This window comes from Neophocaena asiaeorientalis, unplaced genomic scaffold (genome assembly GCF_003031525.2).
Source record: "Neophocaena asiaeorientalis asiaeorientalis breed wild unplaced genomic scaffold, Neophocaena_asiaeorientalis_V1.1 scaffold24, whole genome shotgun sequence".
NCBI classification, from domain to species: domain Eukaryota; kingdom Metazoa; phylum Chordata; class Mammalia; order Artiodactyla; family Phocoenidae; genus Neophocaena; species Neophocaena asiaeorientalis.
In genome coordinates, this window is record NW_020185317.1 from 3,139,172 (window position 1) to 3,156,509 (window position 17,338).

A 17,338-nucleotide genomic window follows, 5' to 3' on the forward strand; every position below is an offset into this window, starting at 1 on the left:
CTGTTCCAGACCATTCATTATTTCAAATTTTAATAAGATATAAAAAGAAATATACATTGAACTAAAGAACATATCACAATTATCAGAAAAAATACAAATATACCAATGATTACACATGGGATTAATAAAACCTCAAAATGATTTTGATAAATTAGTTATGTTCCTTTATGTGACTCATTATTCAGATACTTAAAATAAATGGAGATTAATTAATATGTTTATTTACTACATATATAATGCTCACAACTTTTCTTTCTTATAGTTAGAAAAATGCAGAATTATCTTCATTTGGTCTATTTCTCTTCTGATTAAATAAAGACTGCATACAGGCTTTTGCTTTCTTCTTGATGAAATAACACATCTTTCAATTATATACTGAAACATTTTAATTCCCTGATGGCAAAATCTAAGCAGCTTCTGAACTAACATCTTAAATTTCTTCTTAAGAGGAAACAACTAATGTTTAGGTGTTCAATGACTTTTCATTAATAAGGACACATTGACATTATGAAACCAAATTAGAAGAGATAAAATGATTAAAACAGACTTTTAAAATTTTGAGAATTTCCTCTTAACTAAAAAGCATGATTCTTATGAGTTTTCTTGCACAATGTTCTTTTAGCTCAGTATTGCTTTTTTTTTTTTTTTTCTGAAAGTGACATCACTTTCCCTATTCCTCAGTGAAACTCTAAGTTTAAGAGAGTAGTTCTCTACATGTTGGCAGACACTCTGGCTAAGTGTGTAAGCATTTCCCAAACCAAATCCCTGCTGATAAAAGGGTAAAGGCAAAACAGATGAATACTAATGGATTCTGGCCAAGTTGGCTTTCCAGCTTCTGTCTAAGTTAATATTTCTGTCTTTATTCAGGACACTAAAATTACACTTTGACAGGATCTGATCTCCACTTATCCCCTGTGCAATAAAGTCCAAGGTAATAAATCAAATATTTTATTGTTCATAGAGTGTGAACTTAATTTCATAGATTACTGTTTTCTGCCTGCTGAAATAATTTGATTAGTATACCCAGAGATGCCATAGGGTTTTCCTTTATTAAAAGAAAAAAAAAAAACTCTACAGATATGTTTTGATAGAAGACTACTTATGTGTCCTATAGTCCAGTAGGATTTACACTGGTTTTAATTTTGTTGATTTTTTAACATTGTCTCCCTATAATTTATAATTTCAGTGCCATGGCCTGATAGTTCTTACAGTACCATCTGCCTCTCTCACCTGAATAACTGTTACATCTCCCACAGACCATATATATATGCTTTAACACAGCTCTCTGACTCTGTCGCATCTCTAGATTTGGAGATATGACTTCACATAATATCATATCCTAAGGTTACATTAGAGCATGAATTCTGATTAGAGGAGACATCACCACCATGGGGACAAGAATTGGTTTTACGCATGAAAATAATCTGACTCATTTATGTATAAGCACAGATATTCATACAGCACATATCAGATCTGTGGTATTAAATTTTCTTAGGGGTTGATTAGGTTAAAATCTAAAACTTTCCCTTAGAGGATGATAATAAGAAAAAAAAAAAAAAGAGGTTAAGAAACATTGATTTAGCATAAGGACCACTCATGTACAACACTGTTTTTTATGTTTTCTCAGATTGACAAACTCAATGACTTGTCAGTCATCTAGAAGGTGTTTTTAGTCACATATTTACTGCTATGTGGCTTTAATATATCCCCACCATTTTGTAATTCCTTACTTTGCTCTAAAACTTTATCAAAACTGAATTTGATGCAACTAGTATTCTTCTCAGGCTTAAGTATGATGCATGCCTAACTGTATATTAATTAATCAGTTTTATTTTCTCTTAACAATTAACTGCGTTCACAGAAAATATAAGAATAATCACTTAGTCATAGAAGCTGGGAAGCTGGAGAAAATTACATGGAAAGAAATATCAAGCCAGAGGGCTAGGAGAGGCAAGAAAGGAAGGTGAATCGTAGTGGCCAGAAAGCACTATGATAATTTAAATATTTGGAGGCAAAATAAAGAAAAAAATTCAGGCACTTAAGGATTCGGAAGGAGAAGTTCATGGGGCTAAGACAAAATCTTCTTACTATGAAGTATTTTTAGGGACCAAAAATATTAAAAATGTTAATAAGTTCTTAAAATATTACTAATCCATCTATTGCTTGCATTAACATCATTGGTCCAAGTAGTACAATGGTTCTTGTAATAAAAATTCTGGGACAAAATAGGCCAAAGGAGTTTTGACACCGAACTATACATCTTCAGTTTATCTAAATTGGGAATGTTGTAAAGACCTTTGCTTTCATATTGAGTTCCTTTCTGAAGACAGTCAAGAAGCACAGGGAACAGGGAGTACTAGCGATGCATAGGCAGCTGTGCATTTAAGAGCTAGCTAGTCCCAGGTGGAGCATAGTATCATGGATCATGAAGCAATCACTCTTTTTTCAATAAATTGCTCTTGTACAGCGTTGCTCTTAAATTATCCCATTGGTAAAACAAGTCTTATATAGTGAGGGGAAAGGCCATGTGACAATTTCCAATAGCACAACCTGAGACACATTTTTGACATATAATTTATTTCTTCCTGACATGATATTTGGATGATTGCCAGAGACCACGCAACACGTGCATTTAATGTAGAAAAGACAGCTGCCAGGATATCCATTTTCATTGTCCCTCCAGAACAAAAAAAATAGATAAATAATCATCCATCATTTTATTATGTAAAGGATGGAAACATATGCATACTTTCAGAAAAAAATCAAGAGGAATTCATGTTATCTGTTGTTTCCTTTTATTTACTGTTGCTCCTGCTAAAACCTTCCCTAAATTATGGCTTTAAAGGTGTTATGATACTACTCCTTTCCTTCCCTACCCTACTCTATTCTGGTAGGAGTTCTGGAGTGCATTTTCTAAATCTTAACCCTCCTCAAAAACTTGTGGTAGATCCCATTTCATACAGTGCTAATTAAAGGTCTTCCCAGATACTCACCTTTCTTGGTATGATTTGTATCTGTCTAGCTTTATCTGGCACTTCTTCCTTGTATGAACATTTTGCTCCAAGTAAATAATTTACTGTTTTTGAGCATATCACAGATTTTACTATTTTCATACTTCTGTTCATTCTGTTCATATTCATTTACCTACCTTCTCAGATGTCTCCTCTATATTATCTTTTCTCTGACCCACCATTCCCAGCCTCATACTATCAACTAAAAGTTCTTCTTTACTTTATTCCCCTTAGGTAAAATGCCATTTGACATACAGCAAGTAATTTATAACTATTGGTTTTATCCCTTCTCCAATCCTAATTTTAGGACTTGCTTAAATCGACCTCTTATTGTGCTTTAATTTATTCATTACTTGCTTACTTGTTAAACATTTCAGAGTAAATGCTACGACTTTCTTTTAACATTGTATTGTACAATGCCTAACAAGGAATATGGTATATAGGGAGGGTTAGACAAATTTGGTAAATTGAATTGAATTGGCAAGTTACTGGATAAATGTGTTAGGTCTAAATGCTACTTTTCACCTGCACTTCTCTTCCTTGTGGATGGCAATGAAGTGACAAGGTCAGTCATATATTGATAAACTTTAGGATCATTGTTGTTTCAAGAATGTGAAAAATATAGCTGTTAGGAAATCATATTTTCTTCATGGACTCTTTTGTAGTTTTTATAAAGTCTTTTCCAACATTATCTTAGCCAAAAATGGTATGCACACTCACGTTATTATATTTCACATAAAATATTGGACATGTTCCAATTTCAAAACCTCAATCTCTACGCTGGTATATTAAATTTGGGTGATGATTTCAAGTCTAATTGTAACTGTACTACATGTTCATTCAACTGGTTATTAAGTATATGTCTTGAATCAAGTACTTTGCTGAAAATTGAAGTGATGACGATGAATAAAAAGTGATCTGTGGGATCACTTCCCTGTGGGGTCTCACAATCTAAGCTACAGAGGCAGAGCTTACATATGAGCAATTACAATACATTGGGGTGGGGTCTAAATGGAGGACTTCATTGGAGTGTTAGTAACAGAAAAGCTTCTGTTTGAGGGGCTCAAGAAAGTAGGAGATCGAAAGAATAAGTTGCACAGGATCTTGGAAAAAATAGAAAAACCCAGTTTGGCAGTCCAAGGAGTAAAGATGTTTCAGTTAGATTTAGGCCAAAACAGCAGAATGAAGACCATGAGTTTTTTATTCTCACCTCCTCTCATGGGCACACCAAAATTACAATGATTTGCAGAGCACCTATAGATGAAAAAGAGCAAGACCTACCAAAAAAGATCTTCTACAACTGAAGATATAAAGAAGAAACCACATGAGATGGGTAGGAGAGACTGAGTCATGCTATAGTCAAGATCCATACCCCTCGGTCTATCCACAAATGGTAGAATAATTACAATTTCAGAGTCTCTCCCCAGTGAGGGATCTGAGCCCTACATCAGGCTTTGAAGCCTAGGGGTCCTATGCCAGAAATACAAGCCCCTAGAGCATTTGGCTTTGAAGGCCAGCAGGGCTTAATTTCAGGAGACCCAGAGGACTATGGGAAATAGGACTCCACTTCTAAAAGGTGCACACAAAACCTCACAGGTTCTGGGACCCAGGGCAAAAGCAGTAATTTGAAAGGTACCTGGGTGATTCCTATCAGCTGATCTTGGAGAATCTACTGAAGAGGCAGGAGGCAATTAGAGCTCACCCTCCATAGACATAGAAATTGGCAGCAGCCATTTGGGGGAACTCGTTCTAGCATGTGGACACTGATGCTGGCAAGCACCACTTTGAAATCCACCCTCTAGCTTATTAGCCTCAGGACCCAGCCCCACCCATGCCCACCAGCTTCTTGGCATCAGTACTAGGACTACTCAGGCCAAGCAACTAACTGGCTGGAGACACAGCCCCAACCACTGGCAGACAGGCTGCCTTAAAATCTGCTGAGCCCACAGCAACCCCTAGACATGGCTCTACCCACCAGAGGGTTTAGGTCCCAGGCCCCAAAACTGGTGCACAGGCACTATATATGGGGTACAAAGCCAGAGTCCCCAGGACCCAGGTCCATCCAACAGTGGACAAGCACCAGCTCCAGAATCCCCAACCCCTCCCAACCTGCTCTAGTCTCAGGGCCAGCTCACCCACCAGTGGAAGGACACCAGCCTCAGGAAAACTGCAGCCTTGCAGCCTACAGACCCAGCTGACTCACCAGTAGGCTACCACCAGCCATGGGACAAGCTGGGCCTCAGCCCTACCCATCAGAAGGCTGACACAAACTTCAGGACCTCACAACCAGCTATGTCAGGAACCAGACCTCACAAACAGCTATGTCAGGAAACAGCTATGTCACCAACAGTCTCACACTAGCTCTGGGACCCCTGCGCCCTGCAGCAAGAGCTCAGGATCTAGCTCTACCTGCCAGTGGGCTGGCATTAGCCGCAGGACCTAGTTTCACTGACCAGTAGGTGGGTACCACCCTGGGATCTCCTGATCCAGACTCCAGCCAGCAGTAAGCAAGCAGTAGCCAACCTAATGGTAACCATAAACAAAAAATCTATGTTAGATACACACACAAAAGACAGAAAGGAATCCAAACATGACACTAAAGATACTCATCAAATCACAAGGGAAGAGAACAAAAGAAGAAAGAAAAAAGATATACAAAACAACCCTAAAACAACTGAAAACATGTCAATAAGTAAATACCTATCAATAACTCTTTAAATGTAAATGTACTAAATGCTCCAATCAAAAGACATAAAAACACAGAGTGGCTGAATGGATAAAAACCAAGAGCTGTAAACATGCTGCCTACAAGAGTCTCACTTCAAGTACAAAGACACACACAGACTGAAATGCAGGGGATGGAAAAGGTATCCCATACAAATGGAAATCAAAAGAAAGCAGGAGTAGCAATACTTTATCAGTCAAAATAAATTTTTAAAAATAACTACTATAAGAGACAAAGAAGGACATTACACAATGATCAAGAGATTAATCCATGATGATGTAGCACTGTAAATATATATGCACACAAAATAGGACCACCTAAATACATAAAGAAAATATTAACAGACATAAAGGAAAAAAATTGACAGAAACACAATAATAGCAGGAGACTTTAGTACCCCACTTACATCAATGGACAGATTATCCAGACAAAGAATCAATAAGGAAACACTGGCCTTAAATGATACATTATATCATATGGCATTAGCAGATATATAAAGAACATACCATCCAAAAGCAGCAGAATACACATTCTTTTCAAGTGCATATGGAAGAGTCTCCAGAACAGATCACATACTAGGCCACAAAACAAGCCTCAGTAAATTTAAGAAAACTAAAATCATATCAAGTACCTTTTTTGAACCACAACACTATGAGACTAGAAATCAACTAATCGAAAAAAAACTGCAGAAAAACAAACATGTGGAAGCTAAACAATATGCTACCAAACAACCAGTGGCTCACTGAAGAAATCAAAAAAGAAATTTAAAAATACCTGGAGACAAATGACAATAAAGACATGATGATACAAAATCTATGGAATTCAGCAACAGCAGTTCTAAGAGGGAAGTTTATAGAGATACAAGCTTACCTCAGGAAATAGGAAAAATCTCAAATAAACAACCTAAACTTACACTTAGAGGAATTAGAAAAAGAGGAACAAACAAAATCCAAACTTAGTAGAAAAAAATAAATCATAAAAATCAGATCTGAAATAAATGAAACAGAGACCTACAAGAAATGGAAAAGATCAATGAAACTAAGAGTTGGCTCTTTGAAAAGAAAAACAAAATTGACAAAGCTTTAGCCAGACTCATCAAGAAATACAGAGGTCCAAAATCAGTAATATCAGAAATGAAAAAGGAGAAGTTACAAGTGACACCACAAAAATATAAAGAATCACAAGAGAATACTACAAACAGCTAGATGCCAATAAAATGGACAACCTAGAAGTAATGGACAAATTCCTAGAAGTATACAAACTCCCAAGACTGTACCAGGAATAAATAGAAAACATGAACAGACCAATAGCCAGCACTGAAATTGAATCAGTAATTTTAAAACTCCCAAAAAACAAAGTCCAGGACCAGATGGCTTCACAGGTGAATTCTAGCAAACATTTAAAGAAGAGATAATGACTAACCTTCTCAAACTATTCCAAAATGCTGAAGAGGAAGGAACATTTCTAAACTCATTCTATGAGGCCAGCATCATCCTGATATCAAACCCAGAAAAAGATATCACACAAAAAAGGAAATTATTGGCCACTATCACTAATGAACATAGACGTAAAAATCCCCAACAAAACATTGGCAAACTGAATCCAACTATATGTTAAAAGAATTACACAGCATGATCAAGTGAGATTTACCCAAGGGATGCAAGGATGGTTCAATATCCAAAAATCAATCAATGTGATAGACCACTTTAACAAGTGTTAAAGTGAAGAATTAAAAAACATATGATCATCTCCATAGGTGCAGAAAAAGCTATCGATAAATTTCAACATCCATTTATGACAAAACTCCAGGAAGTGGTCATAGAGGGAACATAACTCAGCATAATAAAAGCCGTATATGAAAGCACACAGCTAACCTCATACTCAAAGGTGAAAAGGTGAAAGCATTTCCTCTAAGGTCAGGAACAAGACAAGGATGTCCACTCCTGCCATTTTTACTCAGTATACTATTGGAAGTCCTTGATGCAGCAATCAGAGAAGAAAAAGAAATAAAAGAAACCCAAATTGGAAAGGAGGAAGTAAAAGTGTCATTGTTTATAGATGACACTATACTGTACATAGAAAAGCCTAAAGATGCCAAAAGAAAATTTCTAGAGCTTATCAAGAGCTTGGTAGAGTTGCAGGATACAAAATTAATATACGGAAACCTGTTGCATTTCTATGCACTAACAAAAAACTATAACAAACAGAAATTAAGGAAATAATCCCATTTACCATCACATCAAAAAGAATAAAATACCTAGGAATAAACCTACCTAAGGAGGTAAAATACCTGTACTTGGAAAACTATAGAATACTGATAAAAGAAATTTTAGAGGACACAAAGAAATGGAAAGATATACCTTGTTCATGGATTGGAAGAATTAATATTGCTAAAATAACCATAATAGCCAAGGCAATCCCCATCCCGATACCAACAGCATTTTTCACAGAACTAGAACAAATAATTTTAAAATTAGTATGGGAACAAAAAAGACCCCAAATAGCCAAAACAATCTTAAGAAGAACAGAGCTGGAAGTATCATGTGCCCTGATTTCAGACTATACTACAAACCTACAGTCATCAAAGCAGTATGGTACTGGCACAAAAACAGACACATAGAGCAATGGAAAAGAATAGAGAGCTCAGAGATAAACTCATGCATTTATGGTCAATTAATCTATGACAAAGGAAGCAACAGAAAAACAAAGACAGTCTCTTCATTATGTGGTGCTCGGAAAACTGGACAACTACATGTAAAAGAATGAAATTAGAACATTTTCTCTCACCATATACAAAAATAAACTCAGAATGGATTAAAGACCTAAATGTAAGACCAGAAACCATAAAAGTCCTAGAAGAAAACATAGGCAGAACGTTCTTTGATATAGATCACAACAATATTTGGGGAGATCTGTTTCCTAAGGCAAAGAAAACAAAGGCAAAAAAATAAAAAACACAAAAAACAAATGGGACCTAGTTAAAAGCTTTTGCACAACAAAATTAGAACATTTTCTCTCACCATATACAAAAATAAACTCAGAATGGATTAAAGACCTAAATGTAAGACCAGAAACCATAAAAGTCCTAGAAGAAAACATAGGCAGAACGTTCTTTGATATAGATCACAACAATATTTGGGGAGATCTGTTTCCTAAGGCAAAGAAAACAAAGGCAAAAAAATAAAAAACACAAAAAACAAATGGGACCTAGTTAAAAGCTTTTGCACAACAAAGGAAACCATCAACAGAATGAAAACCTACTGAATGGGAGAAAATATTTGCAAATTATATGACCGATAAGGGGTTAATATATATAAAGAATATACAACTTAATATCAAAAAACTAAACAACCCAGTTAAATAATGGGCAGAAGAACTGAATAAACATTTTTCCAAACAAGACATAGAGATAGTTAGGAGGCACAAGAAAAGATGCTCAACACTGTTAATCATCAGAGAAATTCAAATCAAAACCACAGTGAGGGGCTTCCCTGGTGGTGCAGTGGTTGAGAGTCCACCTGCCGATGCAGGGGACACAGGTTCGTGCCCCGGTCCGGGAAGATCCCACATGCCGCAGAGCGGCTGGGCCCGTGAGCCATGGCCGCTAAGCCTGCGCGTCTGGAGCCTGTGCTCCACAATGGGAGAGGCCACAACAGTGAGAGGCCTGCGCACCACCAAAACAAACAAACAAACAAAACCACAGTGAGATATCACCTCACAGTTGTCAGAATGTCTGTCATCAAAAAAACCACAAATGTTGGCAAGAATTTGGAGAAAAGGGAAACCTTGTACATTGTCAGTGGAAATATAAATTGGTACAGCTAATTTGGAAAACATTATGGTGTTTCCTCAAAAAAACTAAAAATAGAACAACCATATGATCCAGCAATTCCAGCCGTGTATATATCTGAAGAAAATGAAAACACTAATTCAAAAAGATACATGCACCCCAGTGTTCATAGAAGCATTATTTACAATAGTCAAGATGTAGAAGCAATCTGTCTCCATCAACAGACAAATGGATAAAGAAGATGTAGTGTGCATACATACCATAGAATACTACTCAACCATGAAAAATAATGAAATTTTGCCATTTGTAACAACATGGATGGACCTGGAAGTTATCATGCTTAGTGAAATAAGTTAGACAGAGAAAGACAAATACTGTATGTTATAACTTATGTGTGGAATCTAAAAAAGCAAATAAACTATTGAATATAACAAAAAAGAAACAGATTCACAGACATAGAGAACAAATTAGTGGTTACCAGTAGAGAGAGGAAAGGAGGAGGAGTAAGATAGGGGTAGAGGATTAAGAGGTGCAAACTATTACTTATAAAATAAATGAGCTACAAGGATATAGTGTACAGAACAGGGAATATATCCAATATTTTATAATAACTATAAATCACTATATTGTACACCTGAAACTAATATAATATTTTAAATCAATTATATCTCAATTAAAATATTTAAAAAAAAAAACAAAAAGAAACAAAAAATTAAAACCACTACAATCCAAAAACAAAAGAGGTTTCAGTCAGAAATATCAGAATATACAAAGGTATAATTACAGTCGTGATCCTGTAAATATGTTTCAACTACATGTAAAATAATCTTGAATCCAGATGGCTTTAAAAGTAAAAGTATTTTTTTATCTTACTTGAGAGCTCAGTGATATGACAGGCCTCAAATTTCTTGATTTATCAGCCCCTGATTTAGCAGTTCCTGTTATCAGGGACCACACTTTTTTCTATTGCTCTGATATTCTATCCATCATGATGGTTTCAAGTAAGACTAGTTTACTGTGTGGTAAAAAAAATATTTATCAGAAGTGTTCCATTAAAAAAAAAATATTTAGTATAAGTTCTATTTACTTATGATTACTATTTTCTCTTAAGGTTGACTTTGACTCTGCATTCACTATGCATTTCCCCTTTGGTCACTTTCCCTTAGTTTGAGGCCTCTACAAACTCCTGATCCAGTAGCTAGAGGGGTGGGTGGGTGAGTGCTAGTAGCAATTAAGGTCAAGGGAACTGAAAATTCAAAGGACTCTGATCCTTCTCCAGGTGTGAAACCAACGACTACATCAGTGTGCTACTCACACAACAGTGTTGTGGTACACTGTACACATCTGCACACTCCTAGGACACACTTTTAAGGGTGATAGCACAACGTGTACTGAATACCCACTGATTCCCAGTATATTATCATATAATTCATCTTTGTTGTTAAAACACTTACAACTTGAAATACAATGTATTTCTTCTCATAGTTTTAAGCTAAAAGATATGGTTTCACAGAAGAGTTCTACCAAAAAAGTCTATCTCCCCAGGAGGTACACACACTTTTATTTGTAATTTTTCCCTCTTCATTTACAGTTTCTGGGCTGGTAAAGTAGCAAATTGAGATGAAAGAATCCTTTTGAACTGTTTTCTATGACCTCTTACTCTTATTTACTCACTTCAACATAAAAATTAATTTATAATTGGACTCTGAATGTCTGGTTTATATTTTCAATACATTATTATTATATTAAAATGAGAAAAATATACCTATCTTTATGTGGCATTTAAAATGAATTAATCAGTTTATTTTCTGCCCAGGGACAGCATACATTATTCAAGTAACTGCATTTATCATTCAAAATATTACTGTTCTTGATTTCTCTTCACAATCAATTGACTTTTGTCTTTGTGGCACTTATCTCCTTGTATTGTTTGAGAGCTTTTACTGGTACAAATAATGTTATTTATACAAATTGATTAAGTAGAAATTTAGACTTCAAAATAAAATATAAACAAAATCATCTGGAAAGTAAGAAGGCTGTTGTATCAGTTTTGCCAAATAAAATATACATATTGGTAGATATTCAAATGTGAATTGCTGACTTGGATATCTGAAAAATAAAAATGAAGTCACTATTCATCTTAAAATGTAAACAAATGATAATGCCAATACAATCATAAACAATTTAAACAAGTTACATACTACTGCTGAGTGTAGCGTAGATGGATAGTAATTTCACAAACACACATAAATGAAGGTTATTAAGATCTAGGTCACCATGAAGGTGCTCTAAACAATATGGCCCTTTGCCATACAATCCCAGTCCAAGCCTATTTATATTACTCCAAACACAGTACTACAGAAGGGGAAAGTCCCAAGCCAGAACTCAGAATCCTTGTATGGCTTTGTTAAATATCCTCTCTGCTTGTCAGATTTTTTATCGTTATAGTAAATGTGTAGGATATATAGTCTCTGGAGTTTTTTTGTTGTTGTTGTTGTTTGTTTGTTTGTTTTTTAACTCTAAGACTCCAGGAATCTGTTTAAATCTTATCTGAGACGTATACAAAAGCTTTAGACTTGCTTTGTCCTGGGGTGGTGGGACAAATAGTTTTCTTTGTAGTTCCTAGAGCTAAAAATGTCTCACCCATCCAGTTTACAATGGTGTCAAAAAATCTCATCTTTAGTCTATAGTACTTAATTTAGGTTTTAAGTCTGCTCTTAAAGAACAAATTTCACTGAGAGATCATCTTAAGCTGTCATCTTTTATTTTAACATTATGATGTAACATATTTTCAGATTTCCTTCAAACCAAATGTCTAAATTCCAAGGACCATGGCCACCACAATAATAACTACAAGAGAGATTCAGAGACAGAGATGCAGAGAGAGAGATTTTGGCATTTTGATGGGGACGATAAAGACTTCAGGTCATATTAGTAATATATTAGTAATATTATTAGTAATATTTGATATGAATTAATATGTAAATTCTTTTCTAACAAATCTGTTTAAAGTGGCAATCGGTGGCTTGAAGCACATAATAGATATATTCCATAATCATAGAAAATATAGTCACAGCATGTTATAAAATTTTAGCACTTCTAATACATGAGGTCCTTGAGCAGGCAGATCAGCCTACTGAGGTTGATTGGGAGAACATTTGAAAGACAGAAACATTCTTCCAGTTTTCAAATCTAGATATTCCTGACAAACTAAAACATACCAAAAAATAATGTTCAGAAAGAAAGAATGACATATCATCATGTACACATATTTTCCCCTTATCGGAGATATTTGAGGAGTATGCAGTCAATCAGGCCTCCTTGTATGCACATGAAAGAAATAAATTGAATTAAGACATTGAAAACGGGCAATTTGTGAAGCAGGTGGGACTGGCCTTCAAGATAAATAGAAACAATGACACAAATGCCATCACTCCTTTGCTTTCATACTCTCAAAACTGTCAGCATAATTCTCTCTGAGCAACTTCTCCAAAGATTGGACATCTGGCCCTAGACATCTTTAGTCTCACCTCTTTGAAGTTACATGACTCCTCTGTAACCACAAAGAAACTATTCTGATTAGCTGGCTTCGATCATGAACATATCCTTGGAACAAGGGCTGTGTTGAAGAGAATGTAACATTATGATTGGCACCATTGTTAATTGTTCATGTGGCCAGGGGATGGAGTGATATGCTTCCCACCATCATCTACAAGCATATGTTTAAATAAAGATATTTATCAAAAGATGTATTTGAGGAAGACAAAACGAGAAATATCCTTTATAAATAGGGAGACCTCATCCTGAGGACTGGACAGTAATGAAGAAAACAAACTATTACCAAATCACTAACTCCCAACCATTTATATAGTAATAAGTTGCTATATTTTGGAAGTTCTAATTAATGACTGATGCTGAAGAAATCATGCATTAATCTTTAAAATAATCAAAATGCATTTATTCATGTTAACTATTTTTCTACAAATATTCTAAATTATATTTTTCATGTGGATTGTCACCTTCTTATTCTATACTTTAATTTTTTAAAATTGTTCATTGCTTCATGTGTTTCTTCTTTTATCCCATCTAAATTAAAAAGACCTGGCTTAGAATCAGATGATCTGAACTTTGAATCACAGCTTTGTAATTTAAACAATTTGCTTCATCTTTCTACTCACTAATTTTTCATCTTCCTTCCCACGATATTTTTCACCTCCAAAGGTGGCTGATATTGATTAATCAAGTCAAAGAGCAGAATTGAGATGCTCAGACCTGGCTGACAGACATCACTAACTTAACTATATGATATTTTCAAGGCTTTTATACATATTTTAAAATTACACTCAGAAGGGTGTTAATCAATGTATCCTCGTCTTACAGAAGCAGGTCTGTTTTTTTAAAATCATACTGTGAGATTACATTTGCATGAAAATATATTCCATTGAAAGCATGTTATAAAACAAGAGGGTAGAGTTCTTCTCCTGGGAAGATGGACTAGACATGCTTTTCCTTAGTCCTCCCACTAAGTAAACTAAAAACCCTGAATATGATGTATAAAACAAACATAAGAAGACTGTGAAAAGTGGAGAGAAGAAGGCAGATTGGCTAGGGACCTCAAGAACCAAGGAACAACCCAGTGGTGGTTCTCCTAAGGTTTTTTTGTTTTGTTTTGCCTTTCTTCTTTTCTCCAGCTTTATTGAGATAATATTGACATTAGCATATGTAAGTTTAAAATGTGCAATGTATACATTGCAAAATGATTACTACAAGATCAGTTAACACCTAACACCTCCATCCCCTCTTATTATGATTTTTTTTTCACCTCAATTTTCAGAGCAGCACTATTTATAATAGCCAAGACATGGAAGTAACCTAAATGTCCATCAACAGATGAATGGATAAAGAAGATTTGGTATATATATATATATATAATGGACTACTACTCAGCCATGAAAAGAATAAAATAATGTCATTTTTGCAGCAATGTGTATGGAACTAGAGATATCATAATAAGTGAAGTAAATCAGACAGAGAAAATCAAATATATGGTATTGATTATACATGGAATGTAAAAAAAACAATACAAATGAACTTGTTTCCAAACCAGAAATAGACTCACAGACATAGAAAACAAACTTATGGTTACCAAAAGGGATAGCTGGGGTGGGGGGGGGAAGGGGAGAGATAAATTAAGAGTTTGGGATTAACATATACACACATTGATATTTCTGTGAAAAATGTCATTGGAATTTTGATAGGAATTGCATTGAATCTATAGATGTTTTTGGGTAGTATGGACATTTTAACAGTATTAGTTCCTCCAATTATGAACATGCCTTTCCATTTATTTGTGTTTGCTTCAGCTTCTTTCACCTCGTTGGTTAAAGTAATTCCTAAGGCTTTTTGGTTGGTTTGTTTCCCTGATGCTACTGCAACTGGATTATTTTTATTTCTTTTTTTGATAGTTTGTTCTTACTGCATAGAAATGCAACTGATTTTCATATTTTGAATTTTTATCCTCAACAGGTTAGTATTAACCCCTGTATTATCATAACTTTTTAATCTACTTATATAAAATGCTATATAATTACTTTAATTTGCATAAGTGATTATAAGACACGATTTCTTGTCATCTTATGCAAATATAGAAGGACCCAGTAGATCAGAAGTAAGTTCTTAAAGTTGTCTAATCTTTGCTTATCAACTGTGGGGAAGCAAATTATACAAGAAATTTTAAATGAAACAGAAATTTAAAGCCAAGAAGCAACTGAATAACCAAGTTTTATTCTATATCAGAAGCAAATTATTATGTAATTTTCACATGTATTCTTCAGTTATTTCAGTTAATAGGAAAATATCAGGAAAAAACAGCATGTTTAACTCAATTATTAAAATCATTTTGAATTTATAAAGTACAGTAGCTTTTGCAATATAGAAATTATCAATTTCTTTTTTACTACTACTCTATCACTACTATTGTTCATCAGGTCTAGACTCCGAGTCACACAATTACCCCTTCTTTCCCTGATGAATAATTTATGAAGATTAATAGAGAAAGAGCAGTGAAAAACATAAGAAGACGACAGCCCATAAATGCAGTCTAAATACATCTTGGTTCCACATGAAATGTTTTAAGACAACACAACACAGGGACATTTTAAGACAACAAACTTCTAAGTATAAGCAATGTACGACCATTAATTTGAAATTATGGTCAAAATAAGTAGATCCAATTATTACTAATATCTTATTTAATTAGATCAAGAAGTTGCATAGGTATGCCAGAGTTTCAGAAGTACAGAATGTTATTATCTTAAAATTTCACACACCTATAGAAATTAAGTAGGAGTATCAGGAGACATCAGATAATATTGAGTTAAAAGTGTTTATTCACAAAGATTTGACTCCTGTGTTTTATTCTATAAAAGATCATCCAGAGATATATAAGTATGGAGAGTTTTAAAGTAAAATATTAATATCCTCTTCTCCAGAACTTTACTAATAGGATTTCATAGGGTGATTATAAGTCATTCTTGTTTGTCAACACCATTCCCTTTAAGACTCTATATTACATGACCTTTGCTCAATTGTTTTGAGTACTTGAAAGGTTTATTATTTTAATTATATTTTTCAGTTTGACTTTCCCCATTACTCCAATCACCAGAAAAAATTTAAATGTAAAAATATGCATTTTTTTCAAAATTATATGCCTATGATTTAATTTGTGCTCTACTTGATTATCAAGACTTCTTCATAAAGTTGAAACAAAAAGTCTTGTGCTACATTGTCATTTGGGAATACCAATTAGTTCATAGCCTGATTATAGTTATCCCTTTCTTCTTTTTAAGGAGAATAAATTTTTTCAGTTCTTTGCCCTTAGGGAGGATTTAGAGGAACTGACATGATTATACACACATTTTATTAAGAAGGCCTCAGAAACATTCTACATCACATGAACATATGCAGGTGAATGATGTTGTCCTATTACATTAGTAACCATGTGCATGCTGGAGAATTTTGTTAACTGATGGTATTAGCCCTACGTACTTACTGAACAAATATGCTTTGTACTCAATGAGACTGTCATGCTTAAAAATCATTAAAAAAACCAGGCTTTGAGCACATTCTAATACTAATCCCAGGGTTGGTCAAATAACCTAAGGCAGAAAATAACTCAGGATGGTGAATAATATTCTTTCTAATAACACTTTAAAATATTTTAGCAGAAAATTTATATATCTATTTATCTATCACCATTTACTATATCCTACTTATTTACTGATATTCATAGCTACATTTCATTTATTTTCAGGGAAAGTAGTCACATACATGCAATGGAGAGTGGTCCCAGGGAGCTGAAGTCAAATTAAAAATCATGTGGAAATCACCTTTTTAAATTGCAATACCTATCCAAAAAATGAACTAGATGGAGCATGCTTGTAATTTACAGCACGTGATTGGTAAAACTGTTAATGATAGCACTTCAGGAGTGGATGAAGATCGAAAACAGCTGCTTATTGGGATAGCCTCCTGAGAAGTGTGATTCAGCCATTTTAAGCAAAGTGCTTCTTCTCACTGGATTTCTTAAAGGAAAGCTAAATTTTCTGCAGAATAATTATGATAAACTAAGAACATTTTGCTCTGTCCCTAGTGGATATACTAAATGAAAGATCATTTTAATTCCCTTAGTTATAAAGGAAAAATAAATTATCTTTGAAAGTAAATACATTTTTTTCATGAATATGCTGCCAAAATATGGTGAATATAGTTTCATGCTTCCCTCCCCCCCCCGGGGTCAAAAAAACCTTTAAG